The 21,671-nt window shown below is 34.1% G+C and overlaps 1 long non-coding RNA gene across 5 annotated transcripts; it reads left to right on the top strand.

Annotated features, from left to right (window-relative positions):
• Nucleotides 1-889: 889 nt before the first annotated feature.
• Nucleotides 890-19,948, top strand: LOC149482301 (uncharacterized). 5 transcript variants are annotated; one of them, XR_016316720.1, is made up of 3 exons: nt 890-1,016; nt 2,144-2,171; nt 2,896-3,029. It is a non-coding gene; the product is annotated as an uncharacterized LOC149482301 (long non-coding RNA). The 5 variants fall into 5 exon arrangements; XR_016316724.1 differs by lacking the exons at nt 2,144-2,171; nt 2,896-3,029 and adding exons at nt 19,033-19,060; nt 19,802-19,948 and having other exon boundaries at nt 899-1,016; XR_016316723.1 differs by lacking the exons at nt 890-1,016; nt 2,144-2,171; nt 2,896-3,029 and adding exons at nt 9,643-9,802; nt 19,033-19,060; nt 19,802-19,948.
• Nucleotides 19,949-21,671: the final 1,723 nt, after the last annotated feature.

The raw sequence follows: 21,671 nt of genomic DNA, 5'->3' as shown, positions 1-21,671 counted from the left end.
TTGCAATAAAAAAACTATGTCTGATGGATCTATCTAAAGGCAAAATATTAAAAATTACGCGTTAAAAAATGACTTTAAGTCATTTTTTAACGCGTAATTAAGGAAGGAAATTATCCTGTACAGATAAGATGCGCACTACTAAACGCAACCACTGCGACCAGCCAGACAGCCCGGACTCTAACCGAAATAGCAAGAGGAACAGCATATCAAAGAACCAACTATACTAAAATTCTCACTTGTCAACGTCGGTAGCTCCTATACGATTAGGTGGGATTCTCAAAAACTGAACGTGAACTCCAAACTGTAAATTTCATTTAAACCCCTTCATTAACGTCGCTTTCGGTGTTATCTTCTGTCATGTTTCAGAGATACAGTTAGAAAGACATACAGTAAATGTGGGCCCTTTTCAATTATTTTCTGGTATGCTAGAGGAGGCAACAGAGCAGTCTCACCCACAGTGCCAGAGACAGTATGTTGCCGGCCTTTCAAGTAGGATTATACTCTCTTCTTGAAGGTCCCCAGTTCATAGTCGTTTGGAAATGAGAAAGTTTGTTCCAGATATCTGTTGTACGCGGGAAGAAACATCTTTTAAAAATCGCAGTTGTAGATCGCCAACAGTCAAGGTGAGGGTGGTATTGACTATTGTTGTCGTGCTGTCGGATGGTGGAATTTCTGTTACTTGAGAACTCTCAATAGTTCTCTAAGAATGCAGACTTATGATGTAAAAAATGGGTTTACCCTGTGTGGTTAAAAATATCTCCAAACATATTTAAACGCGAACATTATTAAAGTATATTAAATTATAATTGTATTCGGCTATCACAGGAAGAAATTAGTTTTCCTGTAGTGTATATAATAAACTGTACGGGAATTGGTCCTTCATTATGTGCGGCAGACTCGCCTAATTTACTATTAAATTAAAATTATTTTATAAACAAAATCATGAAAATACTTCATATATTAGTGATAACGCTTCTTTTCTGTGTAAGTTTATTTGAAGCAAATCCTAAACCGAAGTAAGTAAAAAACCGAGACGGTGAATTCCATAACAATTTTTTATGTTTATTTATTTTATTTTAAATTAGCGACCCGCCCCGGCTTCGCACGAGTGCAATGCTGATACTATAGTAGAGCCATTTTAATAGGCAACATTTGACAGTTCAACAAAATTCAACAACGTAACCTAGTAACGACGACATAGAATAACATGATATTTCGTTTTGTTAGAACTGCACATTTGCTTAACTTTTTTCAATTACGATTACATATTTATAATAATAATGACCGATACAAGTAATTTTAAGATTTGATTTTACTGATAAACCATTCTAAACATAATAAACAATTTCTGATTTAAAGAACTGACGTCGCTACAATTTTGTGTCAATAAACCTTTTTTCTTTTTAAATACCAGAGACGTTACTCTAAAAATCGAAATCTGACATCTAGAATCGAATGCATTGATTACTTGGGAATAATTTAAAATTGACATACGTTTCAAGTTCGATTGACAAATGTTTCCAGTCCGTATCGATTAATTCACTTTAATCGATAATTTTAAGCAGGTTACCACCCTACGAAGATAAAATTGATAGACGTCAAATGTTGCCTATTAAATTGGCTCGACTATAAATAGTAAATACTGTATAGCGGCGGCCGGCCGGTACCGCCGCAAACGCTACGCCCCGAGATTTTTAAATCTGTAATATCTTCGAAAATATTCACTTAAATCATACGGTGTAAAGGGCCATATAGATCTATATTAAATGAACAATTTATTCAAGGTATTTAATTGGTTAAGGATTAATGCTGTATTGGTTAAAATAGCTTCGAAAATTAGCCATTATTTGTCGTAAAAAGTAAATGACAAAAAAACAAAAAAAGTAAATGACGTAAAAAGTAAACGAAACGTTGTATTTAGTATCAGCATTGCACCCGTGCGAAGCCGGGGTGGGTCGCTAGTTTCGCAATAAAAAGTAGCCTATGTCCTTTCTCGGGTATCAAAATATCTCCATAACAAATTTCATGCAAATTGGTTCAGTAGTTTAGGCGTGATTGAGTAACAGACAGACAGACATTGTTACTCTCGCATTTATAATATTAGTATGGATATGAAAAATTATTGATAATTTTTGTTTTCTAGGCCCGATGACTCGGAGGCGTTTGAAGTAGTAAGTATTTTTTTTACGAAATAGCAGTTAATTATAACAAAGAGAACAATTGTATAAATAGCAGTTTGAGAATGATCAGTCCCTCATGATATAATTTACTAATTCAATGAAATTGATATTATACTTATGTACCTTATAACAAACGCCATAAAATTATGCATGTATGGTATAAAAACAGACTTACTTACTCACGCAACTTTCTCTGCTTTCGAGCGGAAATTTATATCCCCATTTTAGAAACATATATATATATATCATTGATGCACCTCTGCTATATTGACGGAGCTGAATTAAAAATATGGTATAAACTCTAGTCTGTCTCTATATACCTATGTGAAGTCCCATGTACTAGAAGTATTACCTATGCATAGTGCATACCAATAGTTTATTAATCAATTTTCTTCAGAGACAAGTAGGTAATTAGCCTTCAGTGCCTGCACATTTTTTTTCGTCATCATCGGGAATCAAACAAAGAACTCCACGGTTCTGAGCTCACGCGCCACCCACTGTGCCAAAGAGGCGGTCTTATTAAAAAAATATTAAAATATAATGAAAAATTAAATGACATTAGTGTACAAATGTTACTATTAAATTAAATATTCCCCATTGTTTAGTACTTATCTTTAATATAAAAATGAATCGAAATTTTTTATCTTAAAAATGAACCATAAAAAGCATTTAACTGATTATTTAAAAATAATAAATGTATACAATCTTATTTCAGCATGACAAAGATGGTCCTCGTGGCTGGGATGGCTGGATCGACACATGCGATAACTGTTCTGTGACAAACGTAGGAAATGGACAAGATAACACTAACATCGTGTTTATGGAAATTAAAAAATAGTTAAATACATTACATACTAAATATTTTAATGTTTCATTTAAGTAATAAACCTTAATGTTAGTAGATATAAATGTTAAATTAAATCTACTCATACGCTGTCGCGCGATAATAGGTACGTAGTTAATATGCTCGTGTTTAATTCTTATCTCGTGATAAAAATAACATTTAAACATGGAACAGTGTGAATGTGGTGAATATCAGTATCAGTGCAAAAATATACTTACTTTAGTTATATAAAACATCCTCATTGACTACATTTATCTTTGGTTTTTCTTGTAATGCTGTTGTACAGTGTACATCTATAATAGGGTCAAGCATTAGAATATTCTTACTTTGTATTTATTTTTAAGGAATGATGCTCGATCTATCGATGTACCCCAATAAATAAATAAATGTTATTAATGTATAGCACTACGTCATCTATACATACAGGGTGTACCAAAAAGTAGTGATGAACGGAAGCTGAGAGGTAGAGGACCTAGAGGGCTATCCGAATCACCCCCATGTATGTTATGCGATTTTTCGTATTTTCGGAGTTATGACGATTTTTTCAATTTTTCACCTATCGCCGAGTACGATGATATTTTCACTCATGCTGACGTCAATGATTGCGGAAGATGCTTGATTTTTTTTGTGTGCTAAGCTGAAAGATTCCAATGGCCAATTCAGTATGGTAACATTTACTATCGTTAGATCTTTGAATGGAATAAAAAAAAGAATTAAATGGCAAGAAAGATAAAATTACCCAGTATGTTCACCACTTCAAGGGCCCGTAAAAAAATAAAATCACATCAAAAAAGTTTTCCGTTTGACTTTTAAAAACTTGCTCTATCTATCAGATAGCTACCCTGAAAATTTCATTTTATTATTCAGAAGGCTTCAATCGAAAAATTTAAATCTAAATGTGGTAAGTGCAAAAATTGAATTAACATGATGATCATTAAAATCAATAAATAGGTGTTTAATTACCAGAAATTTTTAAAATAACCCCGCTGTTGCTCAATGCAAGTGCGACATCACCGTAAAAAGTTGTCTTTTAAATGTCTGAATGCCCTTTTATCATTTTAATGGTTTCTTCTACTACTATGAATTTCCGGGTTATTTCGTCCAAATTGTGGCATTCTCTCAAGTAGCCGAGGTCTTTTTAATATTCCCATTGAAACAACTCAATGGGATTTAGGTCGAGGGGCCGTGGAGGCCAGGCTTTAAGGCAGGCTTCACCGGCGCATGCGCAGGCTGCAACGACCAATCCATCTTTCAGGGTATCTTTGCCCTTTAGCCTGGCCTGCACGGTCCCCGGACATAAACCCTATTCATTTTTTTCCGTGGGGATACTACAAAGACGAGAGACTGCCACAATTTGGACGAAATAACCCGGAAATTCATAGTAGCAGAAGAAACCATTAAAAATGATAAAAGGGCATTCAGACATTTAAAAGACAACTTTTTACGGTGATGTCGCACTTGCATTGAGCAACAGCGGGGTTATTTTAAAAATTTCTGGTAATTAAACACCTATTTATTGGTTTTAATGATCATCATGTTAATTCAATTTTTGCACTTACCACATTTAGATTTAAATTTTTCGATTGAAGCCTTCTGAATAATAAAATGAATCTGATAGATAGAGCAAATTTTTAAAAGTCAAACGGAAAACTTTTTTTATGTGATTTTATTTTTTTACGGGCCCTTGAAGTGGTGAACATACTGGATAATTGCACGCCTCATAAGCGAAGCGTTGAGGTGGGTACTACTGTCACTTCGCGCAAAACATCTGATTTTTCAAACTTAAAATGTCTTTATGTATCATACATTGCACTTGTAAGATACTGGTCTATAATTATGTATATTTTGGGGATTTGCAGTTGTCTGTTATCAAACTTATTATATGTATAGGTACCGACCTAGCGCAAATACGTTTACGTTGGTTTATTTTTGGAATTGTGACAAGTGACGTGTGTATTATTGTTGATAATATTAATAATAATTATTCCCGTTTAAACAATTGCTTTACATTCCTATCCTTAGGGCGTTTGTCCACTACAAGGAATTTTACGGTCCGGCATTCCGATTTTTTACGGTCCGGTATGGCACGCAATTAATCTAAATACTAGCTTGTGCACTATACGTAATTTTACTGTCCGATATTTTACTTTTCCCTATTCCGGATGGTTTTTTGAGTTTACGAGTCGCTGTAGGTATAATTGTTTTCGAGTGCCCACTTGCTTGGATTTTACTGTTTTTATTGCATATGCCAATTGAAAGCAAGCTCTTGTTTACTTTCTTTTAGCTGGCAATGAGATTTGAGAAGTCGGTATTGTTATTTTATATACATTGACCAAGCATTGACCTATAATTATTATTATCTAAGTAAGTGTTGGTAAGTTAAAGTTCAAGTGGGAATAGATTTAGCTCCTCGTCACCGATTTAAATAAATAAGTGAAACACGCATTTTAAATCTCTTACGGAACTTTACTTTTTATTATAACGAAGTAATATAATATTTCACCTTCTATATTTTTACTCGTTTCTTGAAAAATGCGAAAACAATCATTTATGATAGCATTATGCCGCCATACTTCCTTGAACTGTACCGCACTGATCCGAGTAAAGACGGACAGGTGCACAAGCAATTCATCGGTTTTTTCATGCCACACCGGACCGTAAAAAATCGGAATGCCGGACAGTAAAATTCCTTGTAGTGCACAAGCGCCTTTATGCTCTACATTCAGTACCTACTAGTTTGATTTGTGAAGTTAAAAATTAAGGCTGCAGTCTAGCAAAATTGCGTTTTCAACAAGTTATTTGACAATTTTTTCCCGGCTAATGAAATGATAAACTGAATTGCACGCCTCATAAGCGAAGCGTTGAGGTGGGTACTACTGTCACTTCGCGCAAAACATCTGATTTTTCAAACTTAAAATGTCTTTATGTATCATACATTGCACTTGTAAGATAATACATACACACACATATTAAGAAAAAACACTATTTTTAACGTTCATGATATTTTTGATGTCATTTTTGTTATTTAAACTAGTTAAAAAACAGTTTAAAAAAGTTCTGTCTTGGACGTCCGTGTGTCTGTATGTGCGGATCCTTTTTCTTGTTAACACGATAGCGACCGAAATACTTTACTAATCGAGTCTTTTTTTTTCTCTTACGCTTGAGTATGCTCAGGAATAGAACCCTTTCATTTTTCAGGGTCTGATTCGATGTGGTTTAATTGTTATTAAATAAACAAAAATAATAATTAATAAATATTTATTAAAAAAAAATTATGAGGCGTGCACTTTTGGATTTTCCAAATTATTTTATCTTTCTTGCCATTTAATTCTTTTTTTTATTCCATTCAAAGATCTAACGATAGTAAATGTTACCATACTGAATTGGCCTATCTTTCAGCTTAGCACACAAAAAAAAATCAAGCATCTTCCGCAATCATTGACGTCAGCATGAGTGAAAATATCATCGTACTCGGCGATAGGTGAAAAATTGAAAAAAACGTCATAACTCCGAAAATACGAAAAATCGCATAACATACATGGGGGTGATTCGGATAGCCCTTTAGGTCCTCTACCTCTCAGCTTCCGTTCATCACTACTTTTTGGTACACCCTGTATAATAAATCTGTAGAAGGGTCAATTCTGTACATTGAAAATATTGAAAAAATAAATAGCAGGGGGTGTTACTGGATCGATACAAAACCCAAATATGTGATTAAAAAATTTTTTGTCTGTCTGTCTGTCTGTCTGTATGTGAAGACATCACGTGAAAACTAACGGTTCGATTTCGATGAAACTTGGTATAATTATACATTATTATCCTGTGCGTAAAATAGGATACTTTTTATTCTGGAAAAATACGTAGCAAAAAAATAATCTTAATTTTTCAGTTTTATCCATAGACGTTGTTCTGTAGAACCGCGAACACACGTTGGGTATTATTATAGGCCTAGCCGTATTTGGGTCCAATAGATATTTATAAGATGTTATTGTCAGAGTTACTCAAAATGGAGAAATAAACCATCCACGCGAAGACCCACATCCGCGCGGACGGAGTCGCGGGCGGAAGCTAGTATAAAATAAAAATTTTCAGTTCCACTTTCTTTTATTAAATTTCATCGCTATCTATAGCTTTGTTTTCAATATATTGTATAAAATGTGTTCACTAATATTTATAGTGATTTGATATTTATCTTGAAAAAGGCCATAAATTAAAAGATTGAAGGAAATTTATCGTTTTATATTTTAATAACATAGTCAATTATGTTAGCTGCCTATTACTTAAGAAGTTTATAAAATTTTAAAGTATTATCAATATTAAAAACTGAACAACATGCTTTATTCGAGAGTATAAATTATTTTAGTACCTAAAATACGCAGAGTACCTACCTACAAGTACCTAGGAGTTTATTATATTATACTAAATGTAACAAGTAGAATAATATTGTATGTTATAAAAAATGTAACATTTTAACATTAACTAAAACGTAGGTAAGTATATAAGGCGTTTATGAAACCTATTTCTACCGGGTACACTTTGGTGAGTGCGCTGCGGAATTGCACGACCTAAATAATATATTTTATAATTCCGCCATCCCCGTTTTTCCATCGTTCGTCGAGGCGCACAGATTATAGGCATCGCCACATGGTTGACGTTCCATGTACCCGGACAAAGCGGTTCGGATCGTCATTCTTTATTCGAACCGCTAGGGACTGGAACATGCTTCCTGAATCTGTGTTCCCCGATGAGTACAATATGGAGGTCTTCAAAAGGAGAGTGAACAGGTACATTCTAGGGCAGCGCGCTCCATCTTAGGCCACATCTCAGCTTACCATCAGGCGAGGTCGTGGCCAAGCGCTCCCCTATTGTACTGTAAAAAAAACCTATAAATACAGAATATTTTTATAGTTATTGTTAAAGTCTAGCCTGGTTTATACAAACGATTACAATATTTAAACTTTTCTGATTCTAATCTAAATCAAGCATATTACTATTATAATACATAATATATTTATTGTATTATAAATGCAAAAGTTTGTGAGGATGTGTGTGTGTGTGTTTGTTACTCTTTCACGCAAATACTACTGAACCGATTATGTACAATGAAATTTAGCACACATATAGAGGGTAACTTGGATTAACACATAGGATATGTTTTATCCCGGAAATCCCACGGGAACGGGAACTATGCGGGTTCTTCTTTGAAAACACGGGCGAAGCCGCGGGCCGAAAGCTCATAAATATCGAAGGATTGGAGAGCTACATAAATATTATATCCTATGCATATCAATATGTGTAGTGCCCAGCTTAGCTAATACGTATACCTTCGAACACAAAATGTAGCCGGAACCACAACCACAAAAAGCACATCATCATCGGTCAGTGTGAACGTATTTTCCTTGCCGACGACGACGAGCCGCTATTTGATCAAGCCACGTTCACACTGACCGAGCTGCTACGCGCGGAAAATGATTCACGAGACTACTCGATCTGTGTGGACTCGCCTACGATCTTCGCAATTACTTTCCGATGCTGCTCACTCTGTATGAAACCATCTATTGAATAATCATAAGTACTATGATATCCAAGACGTATACAAAACGCAAGAGCTGCTATTCTTTATATTATAAGTATTTATAAGTATGTACTTCTTAAGAATATGTGACCAAGAAAAATGAGAAAAGGGTTCAAGGGTACTTAAAATAAAGTTTTTTTGAAATTAAAGACTGGACATATTTGTTAGAAATGTTTAAAATGAAGGAAATGGAATCATCATCACAACTGGAAATTTTTACATTTTATAAGTAGGTATATTTTTTCACATCTGTGAATAACAAACGAGCAAACAACATCGAATTAATTCGATATACCGTCGTAGTCGTAATAGTTGAAATTATTATTTTAGACGAGGAAGCTGTCATAATTAACATCTACTAAAAACGCGAAAATGATACCATTGCATCCAACCTTTATACCCGTCGTTACTCGTTAGCTGGGATTCTCAAAAACTGAACGTGAACTCCAAACTGTCAATTTCATTTAAACCGCTTCATTAACGTCGCTTTCGGTGTGATCTTCTATCATGTTTCAGAGATACGGATAGAAAGACATACAGCAAATGGACTCGCCTTTTCAATTATTTTCTGGTATGCTAGGGGAGGCAACAGAGCAGACGCTTCCCCCACAGTGCCAGAGACAGTATGTTGCCGGCCTTTCAAGTAGGATTATACTCTTCTTCTTGAAGGTCCCCAGTTCATAGTCGTTTGGAAATGAGGAAGTTTGTTCCAGATATCTGTTGTGCGCGGGAAGAAACATCTTTTAAAGGTCGCAGTTGTAGATCGCCAATAGTCAAGGGGAGGGTGGTATTGACTATTGTTGTCGATGTCGTGCTGTCTGGTGGTGGAATTTTCTGTTACTTGAGAACCCTCAATCGTTCTCTCAGAACGCAGACTCATGATGTAAAAAATGGGTTTACCATGTGTTGTTAAAAATATCTACTTAGTACTTACATATTTAAACGCGAACATGATAAAATTATATTTACGTAATAACAACCAAATATCTAATTGTATTTGGCTATCACGGGAAGAAGTACTTTTTCCTGTTGTAGGTATATAATAAACTGTACGGGAATTGGTCCTTCATTATGCGCGGCAGACTCGCCTAATTGAGCATTGAATTAAAATTATTTTATAAACAAAACCATGAAAATACTTCATATATTAGTGATTACGCTTTTTTTCTGTGTAAGTTTATTTGAAGCAAATCCTAAACCAAAGTAAGTAAAAAACCGAGACGGTGAACTCCATAACAATTTTCAGTTTATTTATTTTATCTATACTAATATTATAAAGAGGAAAAGTTTGTAAGTATGTATGTATGTATGTATGTATGTATGGTTTTCACGCAAAAACTACTGGACCGATTTCAAAAATTCTTTTACCATTAGAAAGCTGCATCTTTACTGAGCAACATAGGCTATATTGCATTTTCAAAAAAATTTGAGATCCTTACCAAAAATGCAATAATGTAACCTAAGGTGTAAAAAAAATGTGTGCGTGTACTAGAGTACACACGTAAGAAGTGAAACTTCTTTATGTCCTTATTTTTCAAAAAATAATTTACTATATACAATATTAAAGAAATACGTTAGTCAAACGCTCGTCGCTACCTACTTAAATATTTACACCGGCCGCTGCTGCAACTCGCTCGCTTCGCTCGCTCGGCTCGTGCGGTAGTTCAAAAGTTAACCTAAGATGCTCGTCGCTTCGCTCCTCGCTACCTATTTACATATTTACACCGGCCGCTGCTGCAACTCGCTCGCTTCGCTCGCTCGGCTCGTGCGGTAGTTCAAAAGTTAACCTAAGATGCTCGTCGCTTCGCTCCTCGCTACCTATTTACATATTTACACCGGCTGCTGCTGCAACTCGCTCGCTTCGCTCGCTCGGCTCGTGCGGTAGTTCAAAAGTTAACCTAAGATGCTCGTCGCTTCGCTCCTCGCTACCTATTTGAATATTTACGCCGGCCACTGCCGCGACTCGCTCGCTTCGCTCGCTTGGCTCGTGCGGTAGTTCAAAAGTTAACCTAAGATGCTCGTCGCTTCGCTCCTCGCTACCTATTTACATATTTACACCGGCCACTGCCGCGACTCGCTCGCTTCGCTCGCTTGGCTCGTGCGGTAGTTCAAAAGTTAACCTAAGATGCTCGTCGCTTCGCTCCTCGCTACCTATTTGAATATTTACGCCGGCCACTGAAGTTTTCAGCTTATAAAGGATTTCGACTTAGGCGGATTTTGATTGGACAGAGAGTTTGAGGTTTATTCTTATAAATTTTGAATTCATAAAATTATAATTGAACACCTGACACCAATCAAGCAAACACGTGTTTACGTGAGTCATAGTTTTATTATCGTATACTCCTAAAATGTTTTCTAAGAAACAATTGTGTACTTACATTGTCGGCACGTTCTTAAAGTCGGTAACTTATTTTTGTTCGAACAATAGAGGTAATAAATTCCTAATGATCAAGTTGTAAAGGTTGTAAAATAAAAAATATTCTATATTAAAACGTATATAATATAATATGTGCGTCATTAATTTCTGACTGTTTCGAAATTTGGTGCAAAATAAAATAGTGTGTAAATAAAATTTGTAAAAAATCAATAAAATAAAACAATTGAGTAAAGATCTATAGGCATATTATGTATGTATTTATACAAGATATGTATATATATATTTATACAGGGAACTTCTCAACGTGTTATCTATGAAATTATACTTTTACTCAATTGTTTAATTTTATTTACACACTGTTTTATTTTGCACCAAATCTCGAAACAGTCAGAAATTAATGACGCACATAGTACATAATATATACATATTAAGACAGAGGTTAAGCTTAAATAACTTGAAAAATAAATAACATGATCACGCCCACGTGTTGGTGTTTTAAAAAATTCAATCATAAACTGAGAATAACTGTAAATATTTTAGAATTAGAAAAATAAATATGTACCACAATAACATTCAAGTACATATTAGAAAAAATTTATACATAATTCCACCCACGTGCTAGTGTATCTATACATATTATCTATACATATTATAATAAAATTGAAAAAATTGAAAAATACAATCAAAAAGTGAGGTTAATTTTAAATAACTTAGAAAAATAAATACCATAATTACTCCTAAGTATTAGAAAAAGATATGTAATTACTTACTTTTTTTTTAAATTCACTGGAATTAGAATAATTAAAATAAACACTTTGATTGTGCTGATCACTTTAATATAATATTATCACGTCACCATAGAGCGTTGGAAATAAATACGAGTGCAATAGAAAAACGGTCAAGTAAAGTGGTAGGACGTACGTTAAAACGATACGATATCCCTACTCCGCTGGAGAAAGTATACGTCGAATCACGCGTGGTAGGGATAAGAAAAAAAATGTCACGAGTACGGCGTAACGCAAAAATGTAACGCGCGCGGCGTAACGCAAAAAATGTAACGCGCGCGGCGTAACGCAAAAAATGTCTCACAAAATTTTTGTCCACCCCCGATAAAGAAGTTTCACTTCAAAAATACCAGTATTTACTATGCAGTTTAATCAAAGTAACAGATGAATAATACAGATAATAAATATTATACGATTGATGTTAATGGCAAGCAATTTATATTTAAAAATATATTTTATTTGGATGTTACAGCACATTTATTTTATAAATTATATAAAAAAAATAATTGATAATTTTTGTTTTCTAGGCCCGATGACTGGGAGGAGTTTGAAGTAAGTATTTTACTATTAAATAGGAGTTAAGTATAACAAATAGAACAATAAATAGCAGTTTAAGAATGATCAGTCCCTCGTAATATAATTTACTAATTCGATGAAAGTGAGGCTGAAATCGACGTTATACTTATGTGCCTTATAATATACGCCAATTCTTCGTCATCATCGGGAATCGAACACAGAACCCCACGGTTCTAAGCTCACGCGTCACCAACAGAGTGCCAAGGATGTGGTCGTATTAAAAAAATATATTTATTTTTTCACTTCAAACATGAGATTATGACCTCGTTTCAACGTTTAAAAACTTATTAAAAACTTATTTCAGGTCGACAAAGATGGTTTTCCAAAAGGCTGGTTTTTCGGCAAGTGCGATGGCTGCAGAGTGACAAACATAGGAAATGGACGAGAAAACACTAACACGGTGTATATTAAAACATAACAAATAATATTTAAGTAAAATCTTTTAAGTATTACCTAATATTTATTTTTTTAAATATTCATTAAATACCTACATACTAAATATTTCAATGTTTCATTTATAAAAAACCTTAATGAAGTAGATAATTGTTAAATTAATGTTATGTAAAGCTCTACGTCATATAAAATAAAATTTTACAGTTCCACTTTCTTTTATTGTATCATCGCTATCTATAGCTTTGTTTTCAATATATTTTATAAAATGTGTTCAATAATAATTATATTGATTTGCCCTGTCTTGAAATTGGAATGATGAAAACTTATCGTTTTATACTTTAATAACAATAGTCTAGTAATAGCAAGTAATATACAGGGTGTAATCGTTAAGTGTGCACAGGCGATTTTTCCGTAAGTATTACAGATAACAAAAAACTTTAAACTGATATCGAAAGTACTTAACCTAATGAGTAAAATGGCCGTAATAAATTTTTAAAAATAAATCGAGAAATATCAAAAAAATTATCTTTAAACCCCCATACATTAAGTATGAAATATGAATATCCCGTATACATTTAATATGAAAGATTTTAGCTTTCTTTTTCTTTTTTGGTTTTCTGCTTTAATTACTTCGCAAATTTGAAGTGGCATTTTCCACGCTTTTTCCGGACATTTTCACGCATTTTCCGGATATTTTCCGGGGATTTTCCGAGCATTTTCTCGACTTTTTCCAGGCTTTTTCCGGACATTTCCCTGGCATTTTCCGGTTATTTTCCGGGATTTTCCAGGCATTTTCCGGACATTTTCACGCATTTTCCGGATATTTTCCAGGCATTTTCCAGGGATTTTCCACGGGTTTTCCGGGATTTTCCACGGGTTTTCCGGATATTTTCCTGGCATTTTCCAGGGATTTTCCACGGGTTTTCCGGAAATTTCCACGCATTTTCCGAGCATTTCCCAGACATTTTCCGGGAATTTCCCAGGCTTTTTCCGCGGATTTTCCGAGCATTTACGGGGATTTTCCGGATGTTTTCCAGACATTTTTGGACATTTCCCTGGCATTTTCCGGGGATTTTCCAGACATTTTCCGGGGATTTTCCGAGCATTTCCCGGGGATTTTCCAGACATTTACAGGCTATGTCAGGGAAATGTCCGGAAAATGCCTGGAAAATTCCCGGAAAATATCCGGAAAATATCCGGAAAATATCCGGAAAATATCCGGAAAATGCCTGGAAAATCCCCGGAAAATGCCTGAGAAATGTCCGGAAAATGCCTGGCAGAAAACCAAAAAAGAAAAAGAAAGCTAAAAATCTTTCATATTAAATGTATACGGGATATTCTTATTTCATACTTAATGTATGGGAGGGTTTAAAGATAATTTTTTTGATATTTCTCGATTTATTTTTAAAAATTTATTACGGCCATTTTACTCATTAGGTTAAGTACTTTCGATATCAGTTTAAAGTTTTTGTTATCTGTAATACTTACGGAAAAATCGCCTGTGCACACTTAACGATTACACCCTGTATAGTAATTTAGATGTAAGCTGCCTATTACTTAAGAAATTAATTAAATTTTAACGTATTACCAATATTAAAAACGGGGAATAATAAAATTAAAAACTGAACTAGGTGCATGCTTTATTCGAGAGTATAAATTATTTTAGTTAAATACGCAGAGTACATGTAGATACCTAGGAATTTATGAGATACTAAATGTAACAAGTAGAATAATATTGTATGTTATAAAAAATGTAACATTTTAACATAAACTAAAACGTATATACGGTGTTTATGAAAACGGATAAATACAGAATATTTTTATACTACTACCTACCCCTATGGCGCTGAAACCCCGAAGTGGGTCTTGGCCTCTGAGACGTGAATCTCCATCTTTCCCGGTCCTGAGCGGTCTCCTCGATCTGTGTGGACTCGCCTATGATCTTCGCAATTACTTTTCGATGCGGCTCACTCTGTATGAAACCACCTATTGAATTATCATAATTACATACTATGATATCCAAGACGTATACAAAACGCAAGAGCTGCTATTCTTTATATTATAAGTATTTATAAGTATGTACTTCTTAAGAATATGTGACCAAGAAAAATGAGAAAAGGGTTCAAGGATACTTAAAATATAGTTTTTTTGAAATTAAAGACTGGACAGATTTGTTAGAAATTTTTAAAATGAATGAAATGGAATCATCACTACTGGACATTTTTACATTTTATAAGTATAATTTTTCACATCTGTGAATAACCAACGAACAACCAAACAACATCGAATTAATTCGATATACAATAATACAGTCGTAAGGTAAAAGCACCTAATACGGAGGTATTTCACAATATTTGAAAGTAAGTAACAAAAATAAGCATTTGCAAGTCTTTCTGAAGGTGCCAAACCACTTGATCGTTAAAAGTGGAACTTAAATTTTGTATTTCTATTGAGTCTATGTTTATTTTCATGATATTTCTTATTTTAAAAAGATATTTAAATAGTCAGGTCGATTTTCCCTAATACGGAGGTATGATCTTGGTCAGAGCCTATTACTGCGGTAGACGGCTCCTAAGTCCTAATACGGAGGGTCAGAAATTGTATTAATTGAAGTTCCGTACAAATAATATAAATGTGTTAGTAAAGTAAATTGTAAGTTTTTCTTTGGTTGACCATTGGTTTGATTACTTTGATTCACTTTTATTGTGTTTCAGTTATGCTTTTGGTTTTATCAAAAAAAAAATCACGCATATCAAATAAGAATCTACAAAAAAAAGACACAAAACTTCTTATTTATTTACGCAACCCTAAATCTGGTAATTTTATGTTCTATGAATAGGGCCGTAATAGGAGATCATATAACCTAATACAGAGTTACCTGGAAATAACTACCACCGTAATAGGAAAACTACTCGTGTTTTTAATAATCCTAATTCTGACCAATCAAAAATTCAATAAACAAGAGAATGTAAATGCTTAATCAAACGATAACAGTTTTTTGGCTCAGATGTGTAAAACTTAAATCAACAGTTATACAAAATAAATGATTTGTGATAAATTAAAATACACCTTTCTATTTTTACCCCTTCTAAGAAACAAACATTTTGTACTCAACCATTTTCATATTTAACTGGATTTCTAATTTAATAACACATACCGCAGAATATGGTTTCTAATTTATCAGATTAATAATTATTTCAACTAATCTTGAAACTAATTCAATTAGTAAATAAATTGAAAGTTATAACCGTCGAGCCGCTTTAATGATGGGGCTGCGGGTATTTGTTAGAATTCTTCCGCGACCCCCTCGGCGGCAGCCCATCTTCAGGCCAGGCGCAAGCCAAGAACAGGAAAGGTGGTTTGCCTGCTCTTCCCTCCCGTTGGCGGCATGAGCGGAACACGTCTCAAGTCGCCTCACCGCACCGGACGATGGATTACATTCCCCGTTCCACCGCCCGGCGCCCTTCGTCAAGGAGGCACGTTGCGACCGTGTAAAGCGGCCGCAACACGGCGACGACGCCCAATAAGACGTCTGCGCCGGATCGGGTCCGCGTGAGGATCCCTCTCGCGCACCCGCTCTGCCTCCTCTTTCTGCCCTGTATTTTTCCTATTTCGGAGTTATACAACCGTATTAGGATTAATCTATTAAATTCGTATCGTATTACGGCGGTATTTTATTTCTTATTTTTTGGGTTAAAAATGACTTACAAATATGAAACAAGGTATTTAAATAGTGAGTGTAATAGTAGGAAAATGCTATAAACAATACATATACAAACCTGAACGGCTTATTAATACGAAAAACTTAGTTTATAAATACATATTAGTGTACTTACTTTTGTTGTTCCGCGCTTGTATGGAAACACCTCTCACGTCGATGCCGTTACATAGCTTGATTGATATTGTTGTGTTGTCTATGTGCTATACTTGCAAACGTTTTTTTAAGTCATGAAGTAATAAATTTGGAATAAATAGTTTACGTTTTGGTGTAAGTACTTAGAATTAATAAAACAGGAATAAAACTCGAAAATAGAAATACCACCGTAATAGGAAGCGATTTGGACTAACGCCGTATTAGCAGCTTTTACCTTAGTCGTAATAGTTGAAATTATTATTTTAGACGAGTAAGCTACCATAATTAACATCTATGAAAAACGCGAAAATGATACCATTGCACCCAACTTTTATATCCGTCGTTAGGTGGGATTCTCAAAAACTGAACGTGAACTCCAAACTGTAAATTTCATTTAAACCCCTTCATTAACGTCGCTTTCGGTGTTATCTTCTGGCATGTTTCTGAGATACAGTTAGAAAGACATACAGTAAATGTGGGCCCTTTTCAATTATTTTCTGGTATGCTAGAGGAGGCAACAGAGCAGACGTCTCACCCACAGTGCCAGAGACAGTATGTTGCCGGCCTTTCAAGTAGGATTATACTCTCTTCTTGAAGGTCCCCAGTTCATAGTCGTTTGGAAATGAGAAAGTTTGTTCCAGATATCTGTTGTACGCGGGAAGAAACATCTTTTAAAGATCGCAGTTGTAGATCGCCAACAGTCAAGGTGAGAGTGGTATTGACTATTGTAATTGTCGATGTCGTGCTGTCTGATGGTGGAATTTTCTGCTACTTGAGAACTCTCAATAGTTCTCTTAGAACGCAGACTTATGATGTAAAAAATGGGTTTACCCTGTGTGGTTAAAAATATCTCCAAACATATTTAAACGCGAACATTATTAAATTATATTTACGTAATAACAACCAAATATCTAATTGTATTCGGCTATCACAGGAAGAAATTAGTTTTCCTGTAGTGTATATAATAAACTGTACGGGAATTGGTCCTTCATTATGTGCGGCAGACTCGCCTAATTAACCATTAAATTAAAATTATTTTATAAACAAAATCATGAAAATACTTCATATATTAGTGATAACGCTTCTTTTCTGTGTAAGTTTATTTGAAGCAAATCCTATACCAAAGTAAGTAAAAAACCGAGACGGGGAATTCCATAACAATTTTTTATGTTTATTTATTTTATTTTAAACTAGCGACCCGCCCCGGCTTCGCACGAGTGCAATGCTGATACTAAATACACTACAGAAAAGCTGTGAACGTTGTATATAAAAACATAGCGGCGGCAGGCCGGTACCGCCGCAAACGCTACGCCCCGAGATTTTTAAATCTGTAATATCTTCCCTTTGTACGCTTAAATCTTTGAAACTACGCAACGGATTTTGATGCGGTTTTTTTTAATAAATAGAGTGATTCAAGAGGAAGGTTTATATGCATAATAAAATCCAATAAATAGTGGAGAAGTACTGTTATTTTTGAGGTTTCTAATGTGATGTCGTAAAAAATTACATTTTTTCCGCTTACATTGCAAACGCAGGCCCCTACGAGCTTTATCAAAATAATGTACTAAGTATTATACACATTGAAAAAGTCTACAGAAAAGTCCGCGGTGGTATATGTCTATCTCTTATGGATAACCCACAATTACTTTTTTTTGTCATTTACTTTTTACGACTAATAATGGCTAATTTTCGAAGCGATTTTAACCAATACAGCATTAATCCTTAACCAATTAAATACGTTGAATACATTCTTCATTTAATATAGATCTATATGGCTCTTTACACCGTATGATTTAAGTGAATATTTTCGAAGATATTACAGATTTAAAAATTGCGGGACGTAGCGTTAGCGGCGGTACCGGCCGGCCGCCCGGTGCGGTTCGCTATGTTTTTATATACAACGTTCACAGTTTTTCTGTAGTGTATTTAGTATCAGCATTGCACCCGTGTGAAGCCGGGGTGGGTCGCTAGTTTCGCAATAAAAAGTAGCCTATGTCCTTTCTCGGGTATCAAAATATCTCTATTTTTATTTTTTTTTATTTTTGTTCATTTTTACGTATTTATATCATGTACTGTAATAAATGTGTATATATTTTATTGTGTTCTCTTATTATTTCTACCCTATTCTAAAAATATGTTTTTATTTTGTCCGACAACTTTTTGCGCTTCTTTGCCTTTCTCCCCGTGGTTGCCTGGCAGAGATCACTGCATAGTGATTAGGCCGCCCTTTGTGCTTTCTAATCTTATTTTTGTAACCTTTATGTATATTTTGTTTTTTGCACAATAAAGTGTTAAATAAATAAATAAATAAATATCTCCATAACAAATTTCATGCAAATTGGTTCAGTAGTTTAGGCGTGATTGAGTAACAGACAGACAGACATAGTTACTTTCGCATTTATAATATTAGTATGGATATGAAAAATTATTGATAATTTTTGTTTTCTAGGCCCGATGACTCGGAGGAGTTTGAAGTAGTAAGTATTTTTTTTACGAAATAGCAGTTAATTATATAACAAATAGAACAATTGTATAAATAGCAGTTTAAGAATGATCAGTCCCTCATGATATAATTTACTAATTCAATGAAATTGATATTATACTTATGTACCTTATAACAAACGCCATAAAATTATGCATGTATGGTATAAAAACAGACTTACTTACTCACGTAACTTTCTCTGCTTTCGAGCGGAAATTTATATCCCCATTTTAGAAACATATATATATCATTGATGCACCTCTGCTATATTGACGGAGCTGAATTAAAAATATGGTATAAACTCTAGTCTGTCTCTATATATACCTACGTGAAGTCTCATGTACCCTAGTCGAGTGCTAGAAGTATTAGTTACCTATGCATAGTGCATACCAATAGTTTATTAATCAATTTTCTTCAGAGACAAGTAGGTAATTAGCCTTCAGTGCCTGCACATTTGTTTTCGTCATCATCGGGAATCAAACAAAGAACTCCACGGTTCTGAGCTCACGCGCCACCCACTGTGCCAAGGAGGCGGTCTTATTAAAAAAATATTAAAATATAATGAAAAATTAAATGACATTAGTGTACAAATGTTACTATTAAATTAAATATTCCCCATTATTTAGTACTTATCTTTAATATAAAAATGAATCGAAATTTTTTATCTTAAAAATGAACCATAAAAAGCATTTAACTGATTATTTAAAAATAATAAATGTATACAATCTTATTTCAGCTTGACAAAGATGGTTCTCGTGGCTGGGGTGGCTGGATCACCAGATGCTATGACTGTTCTGTGACAAACGTAGGACAAGATAACCCTAACACGGTGATTGACTAATTGAAAAATAATATAATAGTTAAATACATTACATACTAAATATTTTAATGTTTCATTTAAGTAATAAACCTTAATGTTAGTAGATATAAATGTTAAATCAAATCTACTCATACGCTGTCGCGCGAGATAATAGGTACGTAGTTAATATGCTCGTGTTTAATTCTTATCTCGTGATAAAAATAACATTTAAACATGGAACAGTGTGAATGTGGTGAATATCAGTATCAGTGCAAAAATATACTTACTTTAGTTATATAAAACATCCTCATTGACTACATTTATCTTTGGTTTTTCTTGTAATGCTGTTGTACGGTGTACATCTATAATAGGGTCAAGCATTAGAATATTCTTACTTTGTATTTATTTTTAAGGAATGATGCTCGATCTGTCGATGTACCCAAATAAATAAATAAATGTTATTAATGTATAGCACTTACGTCATATAAAATAAAAATTTTCAGTTCCACTTTCTTTTATTAAATTTCATCGCTAGACGCTATCTATAGCTTTGTTTTCAATATATTGTATACTAGCAATGCCCTGCGGTTTCACCCGCATAGATAGCGATATCGTTACAGTGAAGTCTACTATAGGTCGGACTATAGGTTTAATTTTTTAATCACATGAAAATCACCTTTACCCCGTCCCGCACTACGGCCTTTTTTTTTTGTTTTAGTGGGGAAATCTTTCATAGATACCCACGGCCTCCGGGGGAGGGGCCGTGGGTTATGTCGGATTCCTACCGACCAAAACCCCACTGTGTTCCGTCAAGACGCATATTGGTAGAATTCCTCCGTGACCCCCGCACTACGGCCTGCTCGAACAGCATACCTACTATTTTCTGTAGATTGACACTTTTAAAAATTCGTTATATCTTTTGAATGGAATATCCAATTCTTTTCATTTAAAAAGTATTTTGCTGGTATTGAAACAGTCTATAATAAAACATCATTTAATGGGATAAGGATTAATAATGTGTATTGATAACATGGTTTGATTACTGTCGGCACTTCTATTTACTTTGAAAACGTAAAAAAGTTGTTGTAGTAACATAACTACTGAAGATGGACATATGGTATCGCGGACTTTCTTGTAGATATTGATCCATTCTATAATACCGTAGAACATTTTTTTGTTCTATCTTCAATAGATTCCGCAGCGCACGCGATGACAGAAGTTTTATTGAGGATTTTTTTACACCTTGGGTTACATTATTGCATTTTTGGTAAGGATCTCTAATTTTTTTGAAAATGCAATATAGCCTATGTTGCTCAGTAAAGATGCAGCTTTCTAATGGTGAAAGAATTTTTGAAATCGGTCCAGTAGTTTATGCGTGAAAACCATACATACATACATACTTACAAACTTTTCCTCTTTATAATATTAGTATAGACTAGTATAGATTAGTATAGAAAATGTGTTCACTAATATTTATAGTGATTTGATATTTATCTTGAAAAAGGCCATAAATTAAAAGATTGAAGGAAATTTATCGTTTTATATTTTAATAACATAGTCAATTATGTTAGCTGCCTATTACTTAAGAAGTTTATAAAATTTTAAAGTATTATCAATATTAAAAACTGAACAACATGCTTTATTCGAGAGTATAAATTATTTTAGTACCTAAAATACGCAGAGTACCTACAAGTACCTAGGAGTTTATTATATTATACTAAATGTAACAAGTAGAATAATATTGTATGTTATAAAAAATGTAACATTTTAACATTAACTAAAACGTAGGTAAGTATATAAGGCGTTT

Source organism: Colias philodice, chromosome 15, assembly GCF_061535455.1.
Source record: "Colias philodice isolate Cphi_HAF_F1 chromosome 15, ilColPhil1 Martin Lab GWU primary, whole genome shotgun sequence".
Lineage (NCBI taxonomy): Eukaryota > Metazoa > Arthropoda > Insecta > Lepidoptera > Pieridae > Colias > Colias philodice.
This window is presented reverse-complemented; position numbering and strand designations above follow the sequence as displayed.